The sequence below is a fragment of the Pristiophorus japonicus genome, chromosome 7 (assembly GCF_044704955.1).
Source record: "Pristiophorus japonicus isolate sPriJap1 chromosome 7, sPriJap1.hap1, whole genome shotgun sequence".
Classification (NCBI taxonomy): domain Eukaryota; kingdom Metazoa; phylum Chordata; class Chondrichthyes; family Pristiophoridae; genus Pristiophorus; species Pristiophorus japonicus.
Window position 1 is genome coordinate 72,415,652 of NC_091983.1, and position 25,834 is coordinate 72,441,485.

General features: G+C 46.8%; 1 protein-coding gene across 3 annotated transcripts in view; it reads left to right on the forward strand.

The window, feature by feature from the left end:
- The window catches only part of pla2g7 (phospholipase A2, group VII (platelet-activating factor acetylhydrolase, plasma)), a 242,266-nt gene that overhangs the window by 28,099 nt on the left and 188,333 nt on the right, over positions 1-25,834 (forward strand). Inside the window, exon 1 of one of the 3 annotated variants that reach the window (XM_070885055.1) lies at positions 14,129-14,149. The exons of the other annotated variants lie outside the window; for them this stretch is intronic. The gene's annotated coding sequence lies outside the window, so the exon portion shown is untranslated. Of the gene's footprint in view, positions 1-14,128; positions 14,150-25,834 lie in introns of those variants that run through there. 3 annotated transcript variants of the gene reach the window in all.

Genomic DNA, 25,834 nt, shown 5'->3' on the forward strand with positions numbered 1-25,834 from the left:
TTTGATGAGAACGATCAGGAAATCCAAGAGCTAATAGATCGCAAACGCAGGGCATTTCTGAGCCTTAAGCAACAACCCAACTCCGAGCAGCAAAGCAGCATTACAGGTGCCTCAAGGCTTAGTTCCAACAGAAAACCCGGGACCTAAAGAACAGATGGTGGATGGAGAAAGCACAGGAGATACAGCAGCTGGCCGACAGCCATGATGTGCGAGGATTCTTCTTCATAGTCAAGGCCATCTATGGTCCAAATACCCAAGGCCCCACCCCATTGCTGACCAAGAACGGGGAAACACTCATTAAAGACACCGAGGCAGTCAGGGCCCGCTGGAAGGAGCACCGAAGATCTCCTCAACCAAGACTCTGCCTTTGACCCGAGTGCTCTCGACTCCATTCCGCAGCATGCTACTCGCCACCACCTCAGTAAAACCGCAACACTGCATAAGGTAGAAAAAGCCATAAGACAGCTTAAGAACAATAAGGCTTCGGGAGCGGATGGAATCCCTGCTGAGGCACTGAAGTATGGCGAAGAGTCACTATTGGTGCGAATACATGACCTCATCTCATCTGGAGGGAGGAGAGCATGCCGGGAGATCTCCGAGATGCACTGATTGAGACTATCTTTAAAAAAGGGAACAAGTCTGACTGCGGCAACTACAGAGGAATCTCCGTTATCAGCCACTGAGAAAGTCGTCGCTAGAGTCCTCCTCAACTGTCTTCTCCCTGTGGCTGAGCAGCTCCTCCTGGAGTCACAGTGCGGATTCCGTCCCCTTCGGGGGACAACGGACATGATTTTTGCAGCCCGACAGCTGCAGGAAAAATGCAGGGAACAGCACCAGCTCTTATACATGGCCTTCTTCGACCTTACAAAGGTCTTTGACACAGTCAACTGCGAGGGTCTATGGAGCGTCCTCCTTCATTTCAAATGCCCCCAAAAGTTCGTCACCATCCTCCGCCTGCTCCACGACGACATGCAGGCCATGATCCTTACCAACGAATCCATCACAAACCCAATCCACGTCCGGACCGGGGTCAAACAGGGCTGCGTCATCGCCTCAACCCTCTTCTCAATCTTCCTCGACAAGCTCCCCGCTGGAATGGAACTAAACTACAGAACCAGTGGGAACCTGTTCAACCTCCACTGTCAAGACATGGTCCAAGACCACCCCAACCTCTGTTGTTGGCTACAGTACGCGGACGACGCCTGCGTCTGCGCACATACAGAGGCTGAACTCCAGTCGACGTATTTACTGAGGTGTACGAAAGCATGGGCCTCACGCTAAACATCAGCAAGACAGAGGTCCTCCACCGCACAGCACTCTTCCCCCAGTCATCAAGATCCACGGCGTGGCCCTGGACAATGTGAACCACTGCCCATATCTCGGTAGCCTCCTATCAACAAGAGCAGGCATTGATGACGAGATCTAACACCATCTCCGTGCAGCCTTCGGCCACGTGAGGAAAAGAGTGTTTGAAGACCAGGCCCTCAAAACCGCCACCAAGCTCATGGTCTACAGGGTTGCAGTGATACCCGCCCTCCTGTATGACTCAAACATGGACCATGTACAGTAGACACCTCAAGCCGCTGGAGAAATACTATCAACGATGTCTCCGCAAGATCCTACAAATCCCCTGGAAAGACAGATGCACCAGCATTAGCGTCCTCGACCAGGCCAACATCCCCAGCATTGAAGCACTGACCACACTTGATCAACTCCACTGGGCAGGCCACATAGTCCGCATGCCAGACACGAGACTCCCAAAGCACGCGCTCTACCCTGAACTCCTTCACGGCAAACGAGCCAAAAGTAAAGTGGTCAACGGAAATGTTACAAGGACACCCTCAAAGTCTCCCTGATAAAGTGCAACATTCTCACTGACACCTGGGAGTCCCTGGCCAAAGATTGCCCAAATTGGAGGAAGCGCATCCGGGAGGGCACCGAGCACCTCGTGTCTCGTCATCGAGAGCATGCAGAAATCATGTGCAGGCAGCGGAAAGTGCGCGTGGCAAACCTGTCCCACCCACCCTTTCCCTCAACGACCATCTGCCCCACCTTTGACCGAGATTGTGGTTCTCGCATTGGACTATTCAGCCACCTAAGGGCTCATGTTAAGAGTGGAAGGAAGTCTTCCTCTACTCTGAGAGACTGCCTATGATGATGATGACAAATACACTTGCAGCCACAAGTCATGTATGTACAAACCCGTAGACTAGATCTTTATACCCAAGTGCATATTATTCACTTCTATATGCAAACTTAATGAGAGATAGAAAAAGGAGAACCAAGAAACACCAAAGTACCAGGATAAGAGGGCATAGTTTTAAAGGTTCAAAAGGCAAGTTTAAGACAAAATATCAGTAATATTTCTTTTCATGGCTGGAAGAAGGCAGAAAGAGTGGTTGAGACGAGGATAATGGACTCACTTAAGAAACAGCTATTTGCACAATAGGAACACTGCAGAATCATACATGCCAACCTGGAAAATCCACAATAGCTGATGAACCTGTGAATATAGGAACATAGGAAGAGGAATAGGCCATTCAGCCCCAAGAGCCTGTTCTGCCATTCAGTTAAATCATGGCTGATCTGTAGCTTAACTCCATCTATCCACTTTAGTTACGTAGCCCTTAATACCCTTGCCTAACAAAAATCTATCATTCTCAATTTTGAAATTTTCAATTGACCAAGCCTCAACAGCATTTTGGGTGGAGAGAGTTCCAGATTTCCACTACCCTTTGTGTGACAAAGAGCTTTCTGACATCACCCCTGAATGGCCTAGCTCTAATTTTAAGGTTGTGCACCCTTGTTCTGGACTCTCCCACCAGAGGAAATAGTTTTTCTCTATCTACCCTATCAAATCCTTTAATCATTTTAAACACCTCAATTAGATCACCCATTAATCTTCTATACTCAAGGGAATACAAGCCTAGTCTATGCAATAAGTTAACTTCTGTTTTATTATTTGGGATTGCAGGATATTCACTATTGTTTTGGACACATATTTCACAATTCGAACCAATTTTTTGTGAAGACTGAAACCCAAAAGGCCTCCTTGCCTGTAATATGAAATCAAGAGAATGGCCTGGATTTTGTTGTGAGCAGCAAAGGAATGGCTTTTGCCATTCATCTCGCGTACAGTTGCCCAGAGACTTTTAACGGGCTTGTCAGCGGAGACTTCCTCTCTTCTGGTATCAGTTTGAATTTCACCAATCTATCTATGTCCTCCTGAAGTCTGCTACGATCCTTCTCACTGTTTACAACATTTCTGAGTTTTGTGTCATCTGCAAACTTTGAAATTTTGTCCTGAGTACCTGAGTCCCTCATGGAGTCTGATCGGAACCCAAGTCTGAAGCTAAATTGTGATTTTCACTGCTCTGCAAAAACTGCTTTGCAGCGAAGCAAAAGTGGCAGTCAGCTACACCCTTGTATCACTGCTTACTCCCAACAAGATCACTTGCCTAACTCTTGTCTCTTTTCCTGTCTGTTATGTTTGTGCCTTTGTTCCTCAGTGCTAATATTATAATATTTCCATAGAAATACATAGAAGTTATAACATAGAAACAGGCCATTTGGCCCAACCAGTCCACATTGCCATTTACCCTGCATGCAAGCTAATAATCCTAATCATATTTATTCATTCTGTTCCCATATCCCTTTAGCACCTTTTCCTTCATTTACCTGTCTGATCTAATCTTAAATGTTGACATAGTTTCGGCCTTAACCATTAATTGCACAGTCTCGCAGCATTCTATGTAAAAAGGTTTCTCTTGCTTTCTGTTCTAAATCTCTTACATTTAATCGTATATCAATGGCATCTTGTTTCACTTTGATAAGAATAAGAAGGTCACTTATCCCTTGGAAGGTAAGAAACCAAATGAGAGAGAGGAAGAGAGAGATCTGGGAATACGGATACATAAATCGCTAAAAAGTACAACCAAAAATTTGGGATCCTCAGTCTTTTTCAAACCGAAATAATTACCAGCACTTTTCAATACTGATACATTCAAAATTCATGGTTAGCTTGCTTAGCTTATTTCTTGGTCAGTATTTTTGAAGCCCAACGAGGAAGAAAGCAGTGCTGGATCTAGTTCTGGGGACTGAAGTGGGGCATGTAGAGTGTTTTTCGGTGGGAGAACAGCTAGGTAATAATGATCATAATGTAATTAGGTTTAAAGTAGCTATGGAAAGGGACAAAGAAAAATCAACAGTGAAGGTACCCAACTGAAAAAGAGCCACTTAGTGATTTGAGATCTAGCATAGGTGGATGGAAATAAAGGTTACCCAAGAAACCAGTAAATGAGCAATGGCAGGTCTTCAAGGTGGAGATAGACCGGATGTAAACCAGGCATATTCCCATAAGGAGGAAAGATGGGGCATCCAAAGCTAGAGCTGCCTGGATGACAAAATGAATTAGAGGTTGGAATAAAATAGAAAAAGGAGGTTTATGACAATTATCAGGTACAACAACTACAATTTGCATTTATATAGCACCTTTTATCATAGTAAAATGTCCCAAGATGCTTCACATGAGCATTAGCAAACAAATTTTGGCACCGAGCCACAAAAGGAGATATTAAGGCAAATGACCAAAAGTTTGGTCAAAGAGGTAGGTTTTAAACAACAATAACAACAACAACTTTTAGTTATAGTGCCTTTAACACAAGTAAAACATCCCAAGGCGCTTCACAGCAGTGTTACAAGACAAAACACATAAATTTGACACCGAGCCACAAAAGAAGAAATTAAGGCAAATGACTAAAAGATTGGTTAAAGAGGTAGGTTTTAAAGAGCGTTTTAAAGCAGGAAAGAGAGGTAGAGAGGCGGACAGCTCTAGGGCGGGAGTTCCAAAGCTTGGGGCCCAAACAGCTGAAGACATGGCCATCGATGGTTGAGCAATTGTAATGAGGGATGTTCAAGAGGGCAGAATTTGAGGAGCGCAGACATCTTGTAGGGTTGTGACGCTGAAAAAGATTACAGAAATAGGGAGGGGTGAGGCCATGGAGTGATTTGTAAACAACAATAGAAGGGGCCAAGGACAGATCCTTTGGGGACACCAAAGGTAACAACGCGGAAGTGGGAGGAGAAGCCATTGCTAGGGATTTTCTGGGCTACGATTAGATAGATAAGAATGGAACCAGGCGAGTGCAGTCCTACCTAGCTGGACGATGGTGGAGAGGCGTTGGAGGAGGATGGAGTGGTCAACCATGTCAGAGACTGCAGACAGGTCCAGAAGGACGAGGATAGTTTACCTTTGTCACACTCACAAAGGAGTTCATTTGTGACTTTGATGAGAGCCGTTTCGGTATTGTGGCAGGGGCGAAAACCAGATTGAAGGGATTCAAACATTGAATTCAGGGAAAGATGGTCACGGATTTGGGAGGCGACAACACGTTCAAGTACTTTGGACAAGAAAGAGAGGTTGGAGATGGGGCGATAGCTAGCAAGCAAAGTGGGGTCAAGAGTTGTTTTTTTTGAGGAGATGTGATGACAGCAGATTTAAAGGAGAGGGCAACAGTACCTGATGAGAGAGAACCGTTAACAATGTCGGCTAACATGGTAGCCAAAAAATGAAGTTGGGTGGTCAGCAGTTTAGTGGGAATAGGGAAGAAATTAAAGGAAGAAAATTAAAGGAAGAAACAGACATAGAGAAGTGGAGAGGTTTAGAGAAGGAATTCCAGAGCTTGGAGCCTAGGCAACTGCAGGCACGGTGCCGATAGTGGAGTAATTAAAATCAGGGATGCGCAAGAGGCCAGAATTAGAGGAGCGCAGATATCTCGGAGGATTGAGGGGCTCGAAGAGATTGGAGAAATAGGGAGGGGCAAGACGATGGAGAGATTTGAAAACATGGATGAGAATTTTAAAATTGAGGCTTTGCTTAACCGGGAGCCAAGGTAGGTCAGCAAGCACAGCATGATGGGTGAGCGGGACTTGGTGCGAGTTAGGATACGGACAGCAGAGTTTTAGATGAACTTGAGTTTATGGAGGTTGGATGATGGGAGGTCGGTCAGGAGTGCGTTGGAATAGTCAAGTCTCGAGCTACCAAAGGCATTGATAAGGGTTTTAGCAGCAGATCAGCTGAGGCTGGGGTGGAGTTGTGTGATGTTACGGAGATGGAAATAGACTGTCTTAGTGGTAGCGCAGCTATGTGGTCGGTAGCTCATCTCGGGGTCAAATATGACATCAAGGTTGCAAACAGTCTGGTTCAGCCTCAGTCAGAGGTAGGGGTGGAGTTGATGGCTGGGAAGGGTAGAGTTGGTGGCTAGGGAATGGAGTTTGTGGTGGAGACCAAAGTCAATGGCTTCGGTCTTCCTATATTTAGTTGGAAGAAATTTTTGCTCACTAGTACTGGAGGGATCAAAGAGGTGATGGTGAGGGAAAGCTGGGTGTCGTCATTGTACATGCAGAACCTGATGCTGTGTTTTCGGATGACGTTGCTGAGGGACAGCATATAGATGAGAAATAGGAGGGGGCCATGAATAGATCCTTGGGGGACTTCAGAGGTAATGTGGTGGGAGCGGGAAGAGACGCCGTTGCAACTGATTCTCTGGCTACAACTGGATGGATAAATATGGAACCAGGCGATTGGCGTCTCAGCCAGCTGGGCGACATTGGAGAGGTGTTGAAGGAGGATGGTGTGGTGAACCATGTCAAAAGCTGCAGATAGGTTAAGAAGGACGAGGAGGGATAGCTTACCACAGTCACGTGACTTTCACGAGAGCCATTTTGGTACTGTGGTAGGGGCGTAAACCTGATTGGAGGGATTCAAACATGGAGATCCAGGAAAGAGGGGCACGGATTTGGGAAGCGACAGCTCGTTCAAGGACTTTGCAGAAGAAGGAAAGTTAGCGCTGGGGCGGTCGTTTGCAAGATCAGAGATGTCAAGGGTTGTTTTTTTGAGGAGAGGGTTAAAGATGGCAGATTTGAAGGTTGGGGCACAGTACCTTAGTAGAGAGAACCGTTAACAATATTACCTAGCATGGAGGCCAGGAAGAGAATTTGGGTGGTCGGCAGTTTAGTGGGAATAGGGTTGAGGGATCAGGCTATCAGTCTCATAGACAAGATAAGTTTGTAACGGCATGATGGGAGATAGAAGAGATAGCATTGAACACAAAAACAAATAAGTCATGCTAAACCTTTACAAATCACTGGTTAGGACTCAGTTGGTGTGTTGCGTACATTTCTGGGCACCACACTTTAGGAATTATGTCAACACCTTGGTGAGGGTACAGGAGGTTTACCAAGATGATACCAGGGACTCACTAACATCTGGGGGTGTGACAAAATTGAGAGAGCTGTCCTGCAGACTAGTCAAACAACAGCCTGACATAGTCATACTCACAGATTCATATCTTTCAGCCAATGTTCCAGACTCCTCCATCACCATCCCTGGGTATGTCCTGTCCCACCGGCAAGACAGACCACTAGAGGTGATGGCACAGTGGTATACAGTCAGGAGGGAGTATCCCTGGGAGTCCACAATATTGACTCCGGAGCCCATGAAGACTCTTGGTTTCAGGTCAAGCATGGGCAAGGAAACCTCCTGCTGATTACCTTCTATTGACCTCCCACAGCCGATGAATTAGTACTCATCCATGTTGAACATCACTTGGAACAAGCACAGAGGGTAGCAAGGGCACAGAATGGACTCTGGGTGGGGGACTTCAATGTCCATCATTAAGAATGTCTTGGTAGTACCACTATTGACCAAGCTGGCCGAGTCCTGAAGGACATAACTGCCAGACTGGGCCTGTGGCAGGTAGTGAGAGAACCAATACAAGGGAAAAACTTACTTGACCTCATCCTCACCAATCTACCTGTCACAGATACAGTTGTCCATGACTACATTTGTAGCAGTGACCACTACACAGTCATTGTGGAGATTACGTTCTGTCTTCACACGGAGGACACCCTCCATCGTGTGTGTGGCATTACCACCATGCTAAATGGGATCAATTCAGAACAGATCTAGCAGCTCAAAACTGGGCGTCCATGAGGCGCTGTGGGCCATCAGCAGCTGCAGAATTATAATCCACCATAATCTGTAACCTCTTGGCCCGACATATCCCTCACTCTACCATTACCATCGAGCCAGGGGACCAAGCCTGGTTCAATGAGGAGTGCGGAAGAGCATGCCAGAAGAAGCATCTGGCGTACCTAAAAATAAGGTACCAACCTGGGGAAGCTGCAACACAGGACTAGATGCATGTTAAACAGTGAAAGCAGCATGCTATAGACAGAGCCAAGTGATCCCACAGTCAATGGATTAGATCAAAGCTCTGCAGTCCTATCACATTCGGTCGTGAATGGAGGTGGACAATTGAACGACTAACAGAAAGAGACGATTCCATGAATATCCCCATCCTCAATGATGGCGGAACACAACACGCGAGTGCAAAAGACAAGGCTGAAGCATTTGGAACTATCTTCAGCCAGAAGTGCCAAGTGAAATGATCCAAATCAGTCTCCTGAGGTCCCCACCATCACAGAAGCCGGTCTTCAGCCAAGTCAATTCACTCCACGTGATATCAAGAAACGGCTGAACGCACTGGATTCAGCAAAGGCTAGGGGCCTTGACAACATCCCAGCTGTTGTGCTGAAGAACTAGTCGCGCCTCTAGACAAGCTGTTCCAGGACAACTACAACACTGGCATTGACCCGACAATCTGGAAAACTGCCCAGGTATATCCTGTCCACAAAAAACAGGACAAATCCAATATGTCGAGGAACCAACTAGGGGGGAGGCCATCTTAGGCTGGGTGTTGTGTAATGAGAGAGGTTTAATTAGCAATCTCGTTGTACGAGGCCCCTTGGGGAAGAGTGACCATAATATGGTGGAATTCTACATTAGGATGGAGAATGAAACAGTTAATTCAGAGACCATGGTCCAGAACTTAAAGAAGGGTAACTTTGAAGGTATGAGGCGTGAATTGGCTAGGATAGATTGGCGAATGATACTTAAGGGGTTGACTGTGGATGGGCAATGGCAGACATTTAGAGACCGCATGGATGAACTACAACAATTGTACATCTCTGTCTGGCGTAAAAATAAAAAAGGGAAGGTGGCTCAACCGTGGCTACCAAGGGAAATCAGGGATAGTATTAAAGCCAAGGAAGTGGCATACAAATTGGCCAGAAATAGCAGCGAACCCGGGGACTGGGAGGAATTTAGAACTCAGCAGAGGAGGACAAAGGGTTTGATTAGGGCAGGGAAAATAGAGTACGACAGGAAGCTTTCAGGGAACATTAAGATGAACTGCAAAAGCTTCTATAGATATGTAAAGAGAAAAAGATTAAAAGGTTAGTAAAGACAAATGTAAGTCCCCTGCAGTCAGAATCAGGGGAAGTCATAACGGGGAACAAAGAAATGGCAGACCGATTGAACAAGTACTTTGGTTCGGTATTCACTAAGGAGGACACAAACAACCTTCCGGATATAAAAGGGGTCAGAGGATCTAGTAAGAAGGAGGAACTGAGGGAAATCCTTATTAGTCGGGAAATTGTGTTGGGGAAATTGATGGGATTGAAGGCCGAGAAATCCCCAGGGCCTGATGGACTGTATCCCAGAGTACTTAAGGAGGTGGCCTTGGAAATAGCTGATGCATTGACAGTCATTTTCCAACATTCCATAGACTCTGGATCAGTTCCTATGGAGTGGAGGGTAGCCAATGTAACCCCACTTTTTAAAAAAGGAGGGAGAGAGAAAACAGGGAATTATAGATCGGTCAGCCTGACATCGGTAGTGGGTAAAATGATGGAATCAATTATTAAGGATGTCATAGCAGCGCATTTGGAAAGAGGTGACATGATAGGTCCAAGTCAGCATGGATTTATGAAAGGAAATCATGCTTGACAAATCTTTTTGAATTTTTTGAGGATGTTTCCAGTAAAGTGGACAAGGGAGAACCTGTTGATGTGGTGTATTTGGACTTTCAGAAGGCTTTTGACAAGGTCCCACACAAGAGATTAATGTGCAAAGTTAAAGCACATGGGATTGGGGGTAGTGTACTGACGTGGATTGAGAACTGGTTGGCAGACAGGAAGTAAAGAGTAGGAGTAAATGGGTACTTTTCAGAATGGCAGGCAGTGACTAGTGGGGTACCGCAAGGTTCTTTGCTGGGGCCCCAGCTGTTTACATTGCACATTAATGATTTAGACGAGGGGATTAAATGTAGTATCTCCAAATTTGTGGATGACACTAAGTTGGGTGGCAGTGTGAGCTGCGAGGAGGATGCTATGAGGCTGCAGAGTGACTTGAATAGGTTAGGTGAATGGGCAAATGCATGGCAGAATAAGTATAATGTGGATAAATGTGAGGTTATTCACTTTGGTGGTAAAAACAGAGAGACAGACTATTATCTGAATGGTGACAGATTAGGAAAAGGGGAGGTGCAACGAGACCCGGGTGTCATGGTACATCAGTCATTGAAGGTTGGCGTGCAGGTACAGCAGGCGGTTAAGAAAGCAAATGGCATGTTGGCCTTCGTAGCGACGGGATTTGAGTACAGGGGCAGGGAGGTGTTACTACAGTTGTACAGGGCCTTGGTGAGGCCACACCTGGAGTATTGTGTACAGTTTTGGTCTCCTAACTTGAGGAAGGACATTCTTGCTAGTGAGGGAGTGCAGCGAAGGTTCACCAGACTGATTCCCGGGATGGCAGGACTGACATATCAAGAAAGACTGGATCAACTGGGCTTGTATTCACTGGAGTTCAGAAGAATGAGAGGGGATTTCATAGAAATGTTTAAAATTCTGACGGGTTTAGACAGGTTAGATGCAGGAAGAATGTTCCCAATGTTGGGGAAGTCCGAACCAGGGGTCAAAGTCTAAGGATAAGGGGTAAGCCATTTAGGACCGAGATGAGGAGAAACTTCTTCACCCAGAGAGTGGTGAACCTGTGGAATTCTCTACCACAGAAAGTTGTTGAGGCCAATTCACTAAATATATTCAAAAAGGAGTTAGATGTTGTCCTTACTACTAGGTGGATCAAGGGGTATGGCGAGAAAGCAGGAATGGGGTACTGAAGTTGCATGTTCAGCCATGAACTCATTGAATGGCGGTGCAGGCTCGAAGGGCTGAATGGCCTAATCCTGCACCTATTTTCTATGTTTCTATGTTTCTGTAAAGGAAATAAATGTTATTGCAATTATATAAGGCCCTGGTGAGACCGCACCTGGAGTATTGTGTACAGTTTTGTTCTCCTTAGCTAATGAAGAATATACTTGCCATTGAGGGAGTGCAACATAGGTTCACCAAACTGATTCCTGGGTTGGGGGGATTGTCCTATGAGGCGAGATTGAGTAGACTAGACTTATGTGCTGTACATTTTCGAAGAATGAGAGGTGATCTCATTGAAACATACAACATTTTTACAGGGCTTGACAGGGTTGATGAAGGGAGGATGTTTCCTCTGGATGGGGAGTCTAGAACCAGGGGTCACAGTCTCAGAATAGGGGTTGACCATTTAGGACTGGGATGAGGAGAAACTTCTCCACTCAGAGGGTGGTGAATCTTTTGGAATTATCTATCCCTGAGGGCTATGGAGGCTCAGACTTTGAGTATATTCACGGGGTTCACTTTGCCATAAAAAATGAACTATTTGGCCATCTCAGAGACTCCCCTTGCAGGATAAATGAACGCCTCATGACCCTTCATCTCGCCCTAGATTGAAACCAGTGCGCTACTGTCTTCAGCGCGTATGCCCCAACACTGGAAGCTACAGATGAGTCCAAAGAAGAATTCTACTCCAGCCTCGAACAATCCCTGGCCCGAGTCCCAATGGGCGACAAGTTGATCCTCCTTGGCGACTTCAACGCCAGAGTTGGAGAGGACACAGACGTCTGGGGAGGTGTGATCGGCAGAGAGTGGGTAGGGAAATCCAACACCAACGGTACTCTGCTCCTGACAAAATGCCTAGAACACGACCTTGTCATAACCAACACCTTGTTCCATCAGAGAGACAAGTACAAAGATTCATGGCAACATCCTCGCTCCAAGCACTGGTATCTGCTCGATTACGGCATTGTCCAAGCAATGGTCCGCAAGGACATGTGTATCACCCGCGCCATGACAGGAGCGGACGACTGCTGGACGGACCACCGCCTAATCCGCTTTGTCATCAACATCAATTTACCCCCAAAGCAGCGACAGAAACAGAAACAATGCCGCAGGAAAATCAACGCTGGGGCACAAAGACCCTGATAAGAAAGCCCTATTCAGCCAGCACCTTACTGCCAACCTGATGACTCCTGGTGACCCAGAGACAGAGTTTCCACCCGGCCTGGTCTGCCCTCAAGACCTCCATAACTAGCATCCGTGAAGAGATGCTTGGTCACTCGACCAGGAAACACCAAGACAGGTTCGACGAGAACGACCAGGAGATCCCGGAGCTGATAAGCCGCAAGTGCAAGGCTTTTCTGAACCTGAGACAGCAATGCAACTCAAGAGGAAGAAAGCAGCTCTACAGGCGGCTGAAGACTGAGGTCCAACAAAAAAACCACAATCTAAAGAACAGATGGTCAGTGGAGAAAGCGCAGGAGATCCAGCAGTTAGCCAACAACCATGACGTGCAAGGATTCTTTAGCGCAATAAGACCACCTATGGCCCAAGCATCCAAGGCCCCATCCCACTGCTGGCCAAGAACGGAGTGGTGCTCAACAAGGACAGAGAGGCAGTCAGTGCCCACAGAAAGGAGCATTTCAAAGATCTCCTTAACCGAGACTCTGTCTTCGACGCAAATGTCCTCGACTCCATCCCGCAGCATACTTACCCGCCACCATCTCAGCACAACCCCAGCACGGCACGAGGTAGTAAAGGCCATCCGACAGCTAAAGAACAACAAAGCATCAGGAGCAGATGAAATCCCCACCGAAGCACTGAAACATGGCGGAGAATCATTATTGGCGCGAATACATAACCTCATTTCTCTTATCGGGAAAGAGGAGAGCATGCCAGGAGTTCTCGGAGATGCCGTAATCATAAGAGTATAAGAAATAGGAGCAGGAGTAGGCCATACGGTCCCTCGAGCCTGCTCCACCATTTAATACGATCATGGCTGATCCGATCATGGACTCAGGTCCACTTCCCTGCCCACTCCCCATAACCCCTTATTCACTTATCGGTTAAGAAACTGTCTATCTCTGTCTTAAATTTATTCAATGACCCAGCTTCCACAGCACTTTGAGGCAGCAAATTCCACAGATTTACAACCCTCTGAAAGAAGAAATTCCTCCTCATCTCAGTTTTAAATGGGCAGCCCCTTATTCTACGATTATGGCCCCGAGTTCTCGTCTCCACTATCAGTGGAAACATCCTCTCTGCATCCACCTTGTCAAGCGCCCCCCTCATAATCTGATACGTTTCGATAAGATCACCTCTCATTCTTCTGAATTCCAGTGAGTTGAGGCCCAACCTACTCCACCTTTCCTCATAAGTCAACCCCCTCAGCTCCGGAATCAACCTAGTGAACCTTCTCTGAACTGCCTCCAAAGCAAGTATATCGTTTCTTAAATATGGAAACCAAAACTGTTATGTATGCAATAAAGGTTCAAACTGAGTACTGTTTAACTAAGCAAGGTACAACCTTGCTTCTGCTTTATTTCAGCCCAAAGTGCCTGACTCACAAAATGGCTGGCCTTTTATACCAGAGCAGCACCATGTGCGTGGTGCTCAGTGGCCTCCAACAACGACACCATCTGGTGGCTACAAACAACATGTACATACATGACAATACCCTCCTCTGAGATCTGATCACAGTCTTTCACAGGTTGAGATGGTCCGGTGCTTTACGCTCCTGGGGACGGTCTCAGTTCGATTCCGGCCTTGGGTGAATGTCCGCAGTCGGTGAGGCGGGAGTCTGGGGCTGCATCGGAGGCCTATAAAAAGGCCCAGCGGGAGATCGAAGAATAGAAACATAGAAACATAGAAAATAGGTGCAGGAGTAGGCCATTCGGCCCTTCTAGCCTGCATCGCCATTCAATGAGTTCATGGCTGAACATTCAACTTATGGGAATCAGTCGGTGAGGCGGGAGTCCGGGGCAGCGTCGGAGGCAAGCCGATGCAGCTGTAGCAGGGACAGAAGGTACACAAAGAAGTATAAAAAAATGGAAAGGTGACGTCACAGCCAAGGATGTAAGTGATTGGCTGGGGATTGGTGAGTAATTTTTCTTTTTCTTGTCCTTATCAGTAGGTAACATTTATCATTGTTGCCAAATCAAGTTAATCTAGGGGTTAAGTCATGGCAGGAGAGCTCGGACACGTGTTATGCTCCTCCTGTGCTATGTGGGAACTCAGGGACGCTGGTGACGACATGTGCGGGAAGTGTATCCGCCTGCAGCACCTGACAGACTGCATTGCGGCACTGGAGCTGCAGGTGAATTTACTCTGGAGCATCCACGATGCTGAGAATGATGTGAATAGCACGTTTAGTGAGTTGGCCACACCTCAGGTAAAGGGTACACAGCCAGATAGGGGATGGGTGACCAACAGGAAGAGCAGTGGAAGGAAGGTAGTGCAGGGGTCCCCTGCGGTCATCCCCCTGCAAAACAGATACACCGCTTTGGGTACTGTTGAGGGGGATGATTCATCAGGGGAGAGCAGCAGCAGCCAAGTTCATGGCAGCGTGGGTGGCTCTGCTGCACAGGAGGGGAGGAAAAAGAGTGGGAGAGCTATAGTGATAGGGGATTCAATTGTAAGGGGAATAGATAAATGTTTCTCCGGCCTCAATCGAGACTCCAGGATGGTATGTTGCCTCCCTGGTGCAAGGGTCAAGGATGTCTCGGAGCGGGTGCAGGACATTTTGAAAAGGGAGGGTGAACAGCGAGTTGTCGTGGTGCATATTGATACCAACGATATAGGTAAAAAAACGGGATGAGGTCCTACAAGCTAAATTTAGGGAGCTAGGAGTTAAATTAAAAAGTAGGACCTCAAAGGTAGTAATCTCAGGATTGCTACCAGTGCCACGTGCTAGTCAGAGTAGGAATCTCAGGATAGCTCAGATGAATATGTGGCTTGAGGAGTGGTGCAGAAGGGAGGGATTCAAATTCCTGGGATATTGGAACCGGTTCGAGGGGAGGTGGGACCAGTACAAACCGGACGGTCTGCAGCTGTGCAGGACCGGAACCAATGTTCTAGGGGGAGTGTTTGCTAGTGCTGTTGTGGAGGAGTTAAACTAATATGGCGGGCACCTATGCAGGCAGACAGAGGGAAATAGAATGGGGGCAGATGCAAAAGATAGAAAGAAGAAAAGTAAAAGTGGAGGGCAGAGAAACCCAAGGCAAAAATCAAAAAGGGCTATATTGCAGCAAAATTCTAAAGGGGCAAAGTGTGTTAAAAAGACAAGCCTGAAGGCTCTGTGCCTCAATGCGAGGAGTATTCGTAATAAAGTGGACGGATTAACTGCACAGGCAGCAATTAATGAATATGATATCATTGGCATCACAGAGACATGGCTCCAGTTGACCAAGGCTGGGAACTCAACATCCCGGGGTATTCAACATTCAGGAAGGATAGACAGAAAGGAAAAGGAGGTGGGGTAGCGTTGCTGGTTGAAGAGGAAATTAACACAATAGTAAGGAAGGACATTAGCTTGGATGATGTGGAATCTGCATGGGTGGAGCTGCGGAATACCAAAGGGCAGAAAACGATACTGGGAGTTGTGTACAGACCACCAAACAGTAGTACTGAGGTTTGGGACAGCATCAAACAAGAAATTAGGGATGCGTGCAATAAAGGTACGGCAGTTGTTATGGGCGACTTTAATCTACATATAGATTGGGCTAACCAAACTGGTAGTAATACGATTGAGGAGGATTTCCTGGAGTGTATTCGGGATGGTTTTCTGGACCAATATGTTGAGGAACCAACTAGAGGGCTGGCCATCCTAGACTGGGTGATGTATAATGAGAAAGGACTAATTAGCAATCTTGTTGTGCGAGGCCCCTTGGGGAAGAGTGTCCATAATATGGTAGAATTCTTTATTAAGATGGAGAGTGACACAGTTAATTCAGAGACTAGGATCCTGAACTTAAGGAAAGGTAACTTCGCTGGTATGAGACGTGAATTGGCTGGAATAGACTGGCAAATGATACTTAGAGGGTTGACGGTGGATAGGCAATGGCAAACATTTAAAGATCACATGGATGAACTTCAACAATTGTACATCCCTGTCTGGAGTAAAAATGAAACGGGGAAGGTGGCTCAACTGTGGCTAAGAAGGGAAATTAAGGATGGTGTTAAATCCAAGGAAGAGGCATATAAATTGGCCAGAAAAAGCAGTAAACCTGAGGACTTGGAGAAATTTATAATTCAGCAGAGGAGGTCAAAAGGTTTAATTAGGAGGGGGAAAATAGAGTATGAGAGGAAACTTGCCGGGAACATAAAAACTGACTGCAAAGAGAAAAAGATTAGTGAAGACAAGCATAGGTTCCTTGCAGTCAGATTCAGGTGAATTTATAATGGGGAACAAAGAAATGGCAGACCAGTTGAACAAATACTTTTGTATCTTCCTTCGTGAAGACTGAACCAATAACCTTCCGGAGGTACTAGGGGACCGAGGGTCTAGTGAGAAGGAAGTACTGAAGGATATCCTTATTAGGTGGAAAATTGTGATGGAGAAATTGATGGGATTGAAGGCCGATAAATCCCCGGGACCTGATAGTCTGCATCCCAGAGTACTTAAGGAAGTGGCCCTAGAAATAGTGGATGCATTGGTGATCATTTTCAACAGTCTATCGACAATGGATCAGTTCCTATGGACTGGAGGATAGCTAATGTAACACCACTTTTTAAAAAAGGAAGGAGAGAAAACGGGTAATTATAGAACGGTTAGCCTGACATCAGTAGTGAGGAAAATGTTGGAATCAATTATTAAAGATGAAACAACAGTGCATTTGGAAAGCAGTGACAGGATCGGTCCAAGTCAACATGGATTTAGAAAAGGGAAATCATGCTTGACAAATCTGCTGGAATTTTTTGAGGATATAACTAGTAGAGTGGACAAGGGAGAACCAGTGGATGTGGTGTATTTGGACATTCAAAAGGCTTTTGACAAGGTCCCACACAAGAGATTGGTGTGCAAAATTAAAGCACATGGTATTGCGGGTACTGTACTAACGTGGAAAGAGAACTGGTTGGCAGACAGGAAGCAGAGAGTCAGGATAAATGGATTATTTTCGGAATGGCAGGCAGTGACTAATGGGGTGCCGCAGGGCCCAGTGCTGGGACCCCAACTATTTACAATATACATCAATGAATTAGATGAAGGAATTGAGTGTAATATCTCCAAGTTTGCAGATGACACTAAACTGGGTAGCGTTGTGAGCTGCGAGGAGGACACTAAGAGGCTGCAGGGTGACTTGGACAGGTTAGGTGAGTGGGCAAATGCATGGTAGATGCAGTATAATGTGGATAAATGTGAGGTTATCCGCTTTGGGGACAAAAACAAGAAGACAGAATATTATCTGAATGGCGGCAGATTAGGAAAAAGGGAGGTGCAACGAGACCTGGATGTCATGGTACATCAGTCATTTAAAGTTGGCATGCAGGTACAGCAGGCGGTGAAGAAGGCAAATGGTACGTTGGTATTCATAGCTTGGGATTTTAAATATAGGAGCAGGGAGGTCTTACTGCAGTTGTACAGGGCCTTAGTGAGGCCTCACCTGGAATATTGTGTTATGTTTTGATCTCCTAATCTGAGGAAGGATGTTCTTGCTATTGAAAGAGTGCAGCGAAGGTTCACCAGACTGATTCCCAGGATGGCTGGTCTGACATTTGAGGAGAGACTGGATCGACTGGGCCTTTATTCACTGGAGTTTAGAAGGATGAGAGGGGATCTCATAGAAACATATAAAATTCTGACGGGATTGGACAGGTTAGATGCAGGAAGAATGATCCCGATGCTGGGGAGTTCCAGAACCAGGGGTCACAGTCTAAGGATAAGGCGTAAGCCATTTAGGACTGAGATGAGGAAAAACTTCTTCACTCAGAGAGTTGTTAACCTGTGGAATTCCCTATCGCAGAGAGTTATTGATGCCAGTTCGTTGGATATATTCAAGAGGGAGTTAGATGTGCCCTTATGGCTAAAGGGATCAAGGGGTATGGAGAGAAAGCAGGAAAGTGGTACTGAGGTGAAAGATCAGCCATGATCTTATTGAATGGTGGTGCAGGCTCGAAGGGCCGAATAGCCTACTCCTGCACCTATTTTCTATGTTTCTATGTTGTGGCTGGTGGCTGGATGGCTGACTTGGGGGTGGCAGTGGCCATGTCAGGAATTGCAAGTCCATTTTTATTGAACAAGTCCATGATGGAAATTCCGGGTTCACTGATGACCCTCGAGTCCACTGAAGGCTGCTGGTAGGTAGGTTGGTCATCGACGGTTTCTTCGTCCAACTGCTCTGGTTCGTCTGTGTGCCTCAGCTTTGTTTGATTCATGTGTTTACTGCAAGTTTGCCCATTCTTGAGCTTAATAACAAATACTCTGTTGCTCTCCTTGGCCATGACCGTACCAGCGATCCATTTGGGACCCTGACCATAATTCAACACATATACAGGATCATTAACAGAAATCTCGCGTGACACAGTTGCGCGATCGTGGTACTCTTGTTGATTCTGTCTTCTGTATTCAACATGATTACATAAATCCGAGTGTACAAGAGATAACTTGGTCTTAAGACCTCTTTTCATCATGAGTTCAGCAGGCGAGACCCCTGTGAGTGTGTGGGGTCTTGTCCTGTAACTCAGCCGTATGCAAGACAAGCAGGTCTGCAGTGACCCTTGGGTTACTCTCCTCATGCTTTGCTTGATAATTAGTACTGCACTGTCTGCTTGCGCATTGGACATAGGCTTGAACGGTGCTGATCTCACATGTTTTATGCAGTTAAGTTTTACAAACTCCTGAAACTCCTGACTGGTGAAGCACGACCCATTGTCGCTCACCACTATGTCAGGCAGACCATGTGTCGCGAACATGATATTGAGATTCTCTATGGTTGCCATGGACGTACTGGATGACATGATTATGCATTCTATCCACTTCGAATAAGCATCCACCACCACTAAAAACATCTTGCCCAGGAAGGGACCTGCAAAATCTACATGGATCCTGGACCACGCATGCATCCAGTTCAAAATCAATTCTTGGCCACCATACATGGGACCTGGTGATGGCCTTCATCATCACTATACCAAGATGCGTGCTGTGTAACTCACGCATATACTTCTCTCTCCCTTTCTTAGGCATTACAACTCGATTGCCCCACAATATGCAATCTGCTTGAATAGACAGTTCGTTCTTGCGACGAATGTACGGTTTGGCCTCCTCGCACATTTGCTTAGGTATGGCAGATCAATCCCCTTTGAGGATGCAACCCTTTACCACTGATAATATCAGGTCCTGGCTGGTCCAGGTCTTAACTTGTTGAACTGTGACAGGGGTGCCTTCACTCTCAAAAGCATCCATGATTAACATTAAATCTGTCGGTTATGGCGTTTCCACCTCTGGTGTGGGCAACGGCAACCGGCTCAAAGCATCGGCACAATTCTCTGTGCCAGGTCTGTGGCGAATGACATAATCATAGGCGGATAATGTCAGCGCCCACCTTTGGATGCAGGATGAAACGTGGTATTGATACCTTTGCTCTCGGAAAACAACGAAATGAGCGACTTGTGATCGGTCTCTAATTCAAACCTCAGACCGAACAGGTATTGATGCATCTTTTTAATACCATCCACAAACGCTAAAGCTTCTTTTTCTACCATACTGTAGGCTCTTTCTGCTTTAGACAAACTTTTGGATGCATACGTGACAGGTTGAAGTTTCCCGACTCATTGGCTTGTTGTAACGCACAACCAATTCCATATGACGATGCGTCACTGGCCAAAACTAAACGTTTACATGGGTCCTAATATACCAGCAGATTGTTCGAGCAAAGCAGATTGGTGGCTTTCTCGAAAGCTCTGTCTTGCAATGCGCCCCACAGCCAGTTGTTGCCTTTTCTCAATAGCATGTGCAGTGGTTCAAGTAAGGTGCTCAATTTAGGTAGGAAGTTACCAAAGTAGTTGAGTAGACCCAGGAACGAATGCAGCTCCTTCACGTTCTGCGGCTTGGGTGCATTCTTGACGGCTTTGGTTTTCACGTCAGTAGGTCTGATGCCATTAACAGCGATTTTCCTCCTGAGGAATTCGACCTCCGGTGCCATGAAGACGCACTTCGAGCGTTTCAGTCTGAGTCTCACTCTGTCCAAATGCAGTCGAACCTCTTCCAGGTTGTTCAGATGATTCTTGGAGTCACGACCGGTGATCAGGATGTCATCTTGCAACACGACGGTTCTGGGAACGGACTTCAGTAGACTTTCCATATTCCTCTGGAATATTGCTGTAGCCGAACGAATTCCAAACGGGCACCTGTGGTAAATAAACAGTCCTTTGTGCGAGTTAATGCACGTAAGTCTCTTCGACGTCTCGATCAACTCCTGCGTCATATAGGCCGATGTCAACTCCAGTTTTGTGAATGACTTCCCTCCGGCTAGCGTCACAAACAAGTCATCAGCCTTCGGTAATGGGTACTGATCTTGTTTTGAAATCCTGTTGATCGTAGTCTTATAGTCTCCACAGATTCTGACTGTGCCATCATTTTTCAGCACAGGAACAATGCGGCTGGCCCATTCATTAAATTCGACCGGTGATATGATCCCTTCACGCTGGAGTCTGTCCAGTTCAATTTCGACCTTCTCCCTCATCATATACGGCACTGCCCGAGCTTTATGATGGATGGGTCTTGCATCTGAGTCCACGTGGATCTGCACCTTGGCTCCCGTGAAGTTGCCGATGCCCGGTTCGAACAGCGAGGGGAACTTGCTCAATACTTGGGCACATGTATCTTCCTCTGATGACAACGCCTTTATGTTGTTCCAATCGCATCTGATTTTCTCCAACCAGCTCCTGCCGAGCAGCGTTGGGCCATTGCCTGGAACAATCCGCAGTGGTAACTCATGAACTGCACCGTTATACGACACGTTAATTTATGCACTACCAATCACCTTTATCAGTCCTTTGGTGTACGTGCACAGCTTGGCGTTAACAGGGCTCAGCCTGGGCCTCACAGTCTTATTATCCCACAGCTCATTAAATGCCCTCTCGTTCATGATCAATTGACTCGCCCCTGTGTCCAGTTCCATCGATATCGGTATCCCATTAAACTTCACTTTAATCAAAATTGGTTTACTCTTGGTTGTGAAAGAGTATAGTCCATACACTTCCTCCTCTGGCATCTCAGATTGCGTATCCGGATCCGTGCTAGTCTGACTCTCATCCTCCACGTGGTGTGTCGCAGCTTGCTTGCTCATCTGCAGACACTTGCGCTGGAGATACCCCACTCTCAGACAGCCTTTGCAACTGTACTGTTTAAATTGGCACTGCTGGTGCCGATGATTTCCCCCATAACGCCAACACGGAGAAGTCGGATACATTCCCACTGGCGGACTTTGGGCAGCCACAGGTTTCGTGAACACAGCCAGATAGGCCCTGCCATGTACCGCTCTACCGAATGCCAAATCAATCGCATTTACAGTGCTTGCTGAGGTTGGGTTCAACACCGATATTTGCTTTAAACTCCTGTCCGTCGTCATACATGACTGAGCGATCTGGATGGCCCTTTTTAAATCCAACTCCTCCACCACCAGAAGTTTGCGCAGGATCACCTCGTGGTTGATACCGATAACAAAGAAGTCCCGCAGCATGTCTGCCAACACCGTCCCGAACTTGCACAGTCCCGCTAGACGTCTCAGGTCGGCAACGAATTCCGCCGTGCTCTGGCCCTCCAATCAAACGTGTGTATAAAACCTGTATCTCGAGATGATGATGCCGTCGTCTGGCTTGAGGTGCTCCCGTACCAATGTACACAACTCCTCGAACGTTTTCTCTGTTGGATCACTAGGCATGAGTAGATTCTTTATCAGACCGTAGATCTTTGAACTGCACTCAGTGACGAACACGGCCCGTGCCGATCAGCATCGTCGACCCCCTTCATGTTGTTGGCCACGAAGTACTGGTTCAAACGGCTCACAAACTCTGCCCAATCTTCTCCCTCCATGAATCACTCTAAAAATCCAATCGTGCTCATTTTGCAAACAAAGGTTCTTGTATTCTCGTCGCCAAATGTTATGTATGCAATAAAAGTTCAAACTGAGTAGTGTTTAATTAAGCAAGGTATAACCTTGCTTCGGCTTTATTTTGGCCGAAAGTGCCTGACTCACAAAAGGGCTGGCGTTTTATACCAGAGCAGCACCATGTGCGTGCTGCTCAGTGGCCTCCAATAATGACACCATCTGGTGGCTACAAACAGCATGTACATACATGACAAAAACTGTACGCAGTATTCCAGGTGTGGCCTCCACCAATACCCTGAATAACTGTAGCAAGACCAAGTAATCGTGACCATCTTCAAGATAGGTGACAAGTCCTACTGCGGTAACTACAGAGGAACTTCCCTGCTGTCAACCACAGGGAAGGTCATCACAAGAATCCTCTTCAATCATCATCTCCCTGTGGCAGAAGAGCTCATCCCAGAGTTGCAATGTGGATTCCGCCCACTAAGGGGACAACGGATAAGATCTTCACCTCGTGGCAATTGTAGGGAACAGCACCAACCCTTGTACATGGCCTTCTTTGACACTGTCAACCGCGAGGGATTATGAAGGGTCCTCCTCCATTTCAGCTGCCCCCAAAAGTTTGTCACCATCATCCGCCTGCTCCACAATGACATGCAAGCCGTGATCCTGACCAAAGGATCCACCACAGATCCAATTCATGTTTGGACTGGGGTCAAGCAGGGCTGTGTCATCGCACCAATGCTCTTCTCGATCTTCCTTGCTGCAATGCTCCATTTCACCCTCAGCTAGCTCCCCGCTGGAGTGGAGCTAAATTACAGAACAAACGGGAATCTGTTCAACCTCCGCCGCCTCCAGGACAGACCCAAGGTCGTCCCATCCTCTGTCAATGAACTACAGTACGCAGACGACGCTTGCGTCTGCGCACACTCGGAGGCCGAACTCCAAGGCATCGTCAACACCTTCTTCACCAATGCATACGAGAGCATAGGCCTTACTCTAAATACCCGTAAGGCAAAGGTCCTCTACCAACCTGCCGCCGCCACACAGCATTGCCCACCCCCCACCAGTTATCAAAATCTACGACAAGGCCTTGGACAACGTGGACTATTTTCCATACCTTGGGAGCCTACTATCAACAAGGGCAGACATTGACGACGAGGTCCAATACCTTGTGTGCCAGTGCAGTATTCGGTCGCCTGAGGAAGAGAGTGTTTGAAGTCCAGGACCTCAAACCCGGCACTAAGCTCATGGGCTACAGAGCAGTATTGCTACTCGCCCTCCTATATGGCTCAGAGATGTGGACCATGTACAGCAGGCACCTCAAAACTCTGGAGAAGTACCACCAGCGCTGCCTCCACAAGATCCTGCAAATCCATTGGCAGGATAGGTGCACCAACATCAGTGGTCTCGCTCAGGCCAACATCCCCAGCATTGAAGCATTGACCATGCTCGATCAGCTCCATTGGGTGGGCCACATTGTCCGCATGCCTGACATGAGACTCTATTCGGAGCTTCGACATGGCAAGCGAGCCCCAGATGAGCAGAGGAAACGTTTCAAGGACACCGTCAAAGCCTCCTTGAAAAAGTGCAACATCCTCACCGACACCTGGGAATCCCTGGCCCAAGACTGCCCAAAGTGGAGTAAAAGTATCCGGGAAGGCGTTTAACACCTCAAGTCTCCTTGCTGAGAGCAAGTTGAAGCCAAGTGGCAACCCAGGCACCCCACCCACGCATTCCTCCAACTACCGTCTGCCCCACCTGTGACAGAGACTGTAGGTCACGCATTGGACTCTTCAGTCACCTGAGAACTAATTTTTAGTGTGGAAGCAAGCCATCCTTGCCTTCGAGGGACTGCCTAAGAAGATATTCATAGAAACATACAAAATAGGTGCAGGAGTAGGCCATTCGGCCCTTCGAGCCTGCACCGCCATTCAATGAGTTCATGGCTGAACATGCAACTTCAGTACCCCATTCCTGCTTTTTCGCCATACCCCTTGATCCCCCTAGTAGTAAGGACTACATCTAACTCCTTTTTGAATATATTTAGTGAATTGGCCTCAACAACTTTCTGTGGTAGAGAATTCCACAGGTTCACCACTCTCTGGGTGAAGAAGTTTCTCCTCATCTCGGTCCTAAATGGCTTACCCCTTATCCTTAGACTGTGACCCCTGGTTCTGGACTTCCCCAACATTGGGAACATTCTTCCTGCATCTAACCTGTCTAAACCCGTCAGAATTTTAAACGTTTCTATGAGATTCCCTCTCATTCTTCTGAACTCCAGTGAATACAAGCCCAGTTGATCCAGTCTTTCTTGATATGTTAGTCCCGCCATCCCGGGAATCAGTTTGGTGAACCTTCACTGCACTCCCTCAATAGCAAAAATGTCCTTCCTCAAGTTAGGAGACCAAAACTGTACACAATACTCCAGGTGTAGCCTCACCAAGGCCATGTACAACTGTAGTAACACCGCCCTGCCCCTGTACTTAAATCCCCTCGCTATGAAGGCCAACATGTCATTTGTTTTCTTAACCGCCTGCTGTATCTGCATGCCAACCTTCAATGACTGATGTACCATGACACCTTGGTCTCGTTGCACCTCCCGTTTTCCTAATCTGTCATCATTCAGATAATAGTCTGTCTCTCTGTTTTTACCACCAATGTGGATAACCTCACATTTTTCCACATTATACTTCATCTGCCATGCATTTGCCCACTCACCTAACCTATCCAAGTCACTATGCAGCCTCATAGCATCCTCCTCGCAGCTCACACTGCCACCCAACTTAGTGTCATCCACAAATTTGGAGATACTACATTTAATCCCCTTGTCTAAATCATTAATGTACAATGTAAACAGCTGGGGCCCCAGCACAGAACCTTGCGGTACCCCACTAGTCACTGCCTGCCATTCTGAAAAGTACCCATTTACTCCTACTCTTTGCTTCCTGTCTGCCAACCAGTTCTCAATCCACGTCCGCACACAACCCCCAATCCCATGTGCTTTAACTTTGCACATTAATCTCTTGTGTGGGACCTTGTCGAAAGCCTTCTGAAAGTCCAAATACACCACAGACATCGATAGATTTTTGAATATTAAGGGAATCAAGGGATATGTGGACAGTGCAGGAAATTGGAGTTGAGGTAGAAGATCAGCCATGATAATGAATGGCGGAGCAGGCTCGAGGGGCCGAATGGCCTACTCCTGCTCCTAATTCTTATGTTTTTATAGTCCATAAATGCTGGCCTTGCCAGCGACGCCCATATCCCAAGGACAATTTTTTAAAAAACTTTCAATTATGTGGAGAGATTGGAGAAGCTGGGATTGTTCTCCTTGGAGCAGCGAAGGTTAAGGGAGACCGCATAAAGCTATTAAAACAGAGAATCTGTTTCTTTTAGCAAGTGGGTCAATAACCAGAGATCGCAGATTTTTGGCAAAAGAATTAGAGGGGCAATGAGAATTCTTTTCACACAGAGGGTTGTTAGAGAAAGATGCGAGTGCAGGTCTGTTGCAGGAGGGATCCTTAGAGACAGTTTGGCCCAGAACAGAGACAGAATACAAGAGAAAATCAGGCAGGATACAGAGTGTGCAGGGGTAAATTGAAAAAGGAAATAAGAAGGGCAAAGAGAGAGTATTAGAAAAGTTTAGTGGTTAACATAACGGGGAACCCAAAAATCTTTTATAAACATATAAAGAGTTAAAGGGTAGTTAAGGGACTGAATAGGGAGAAACA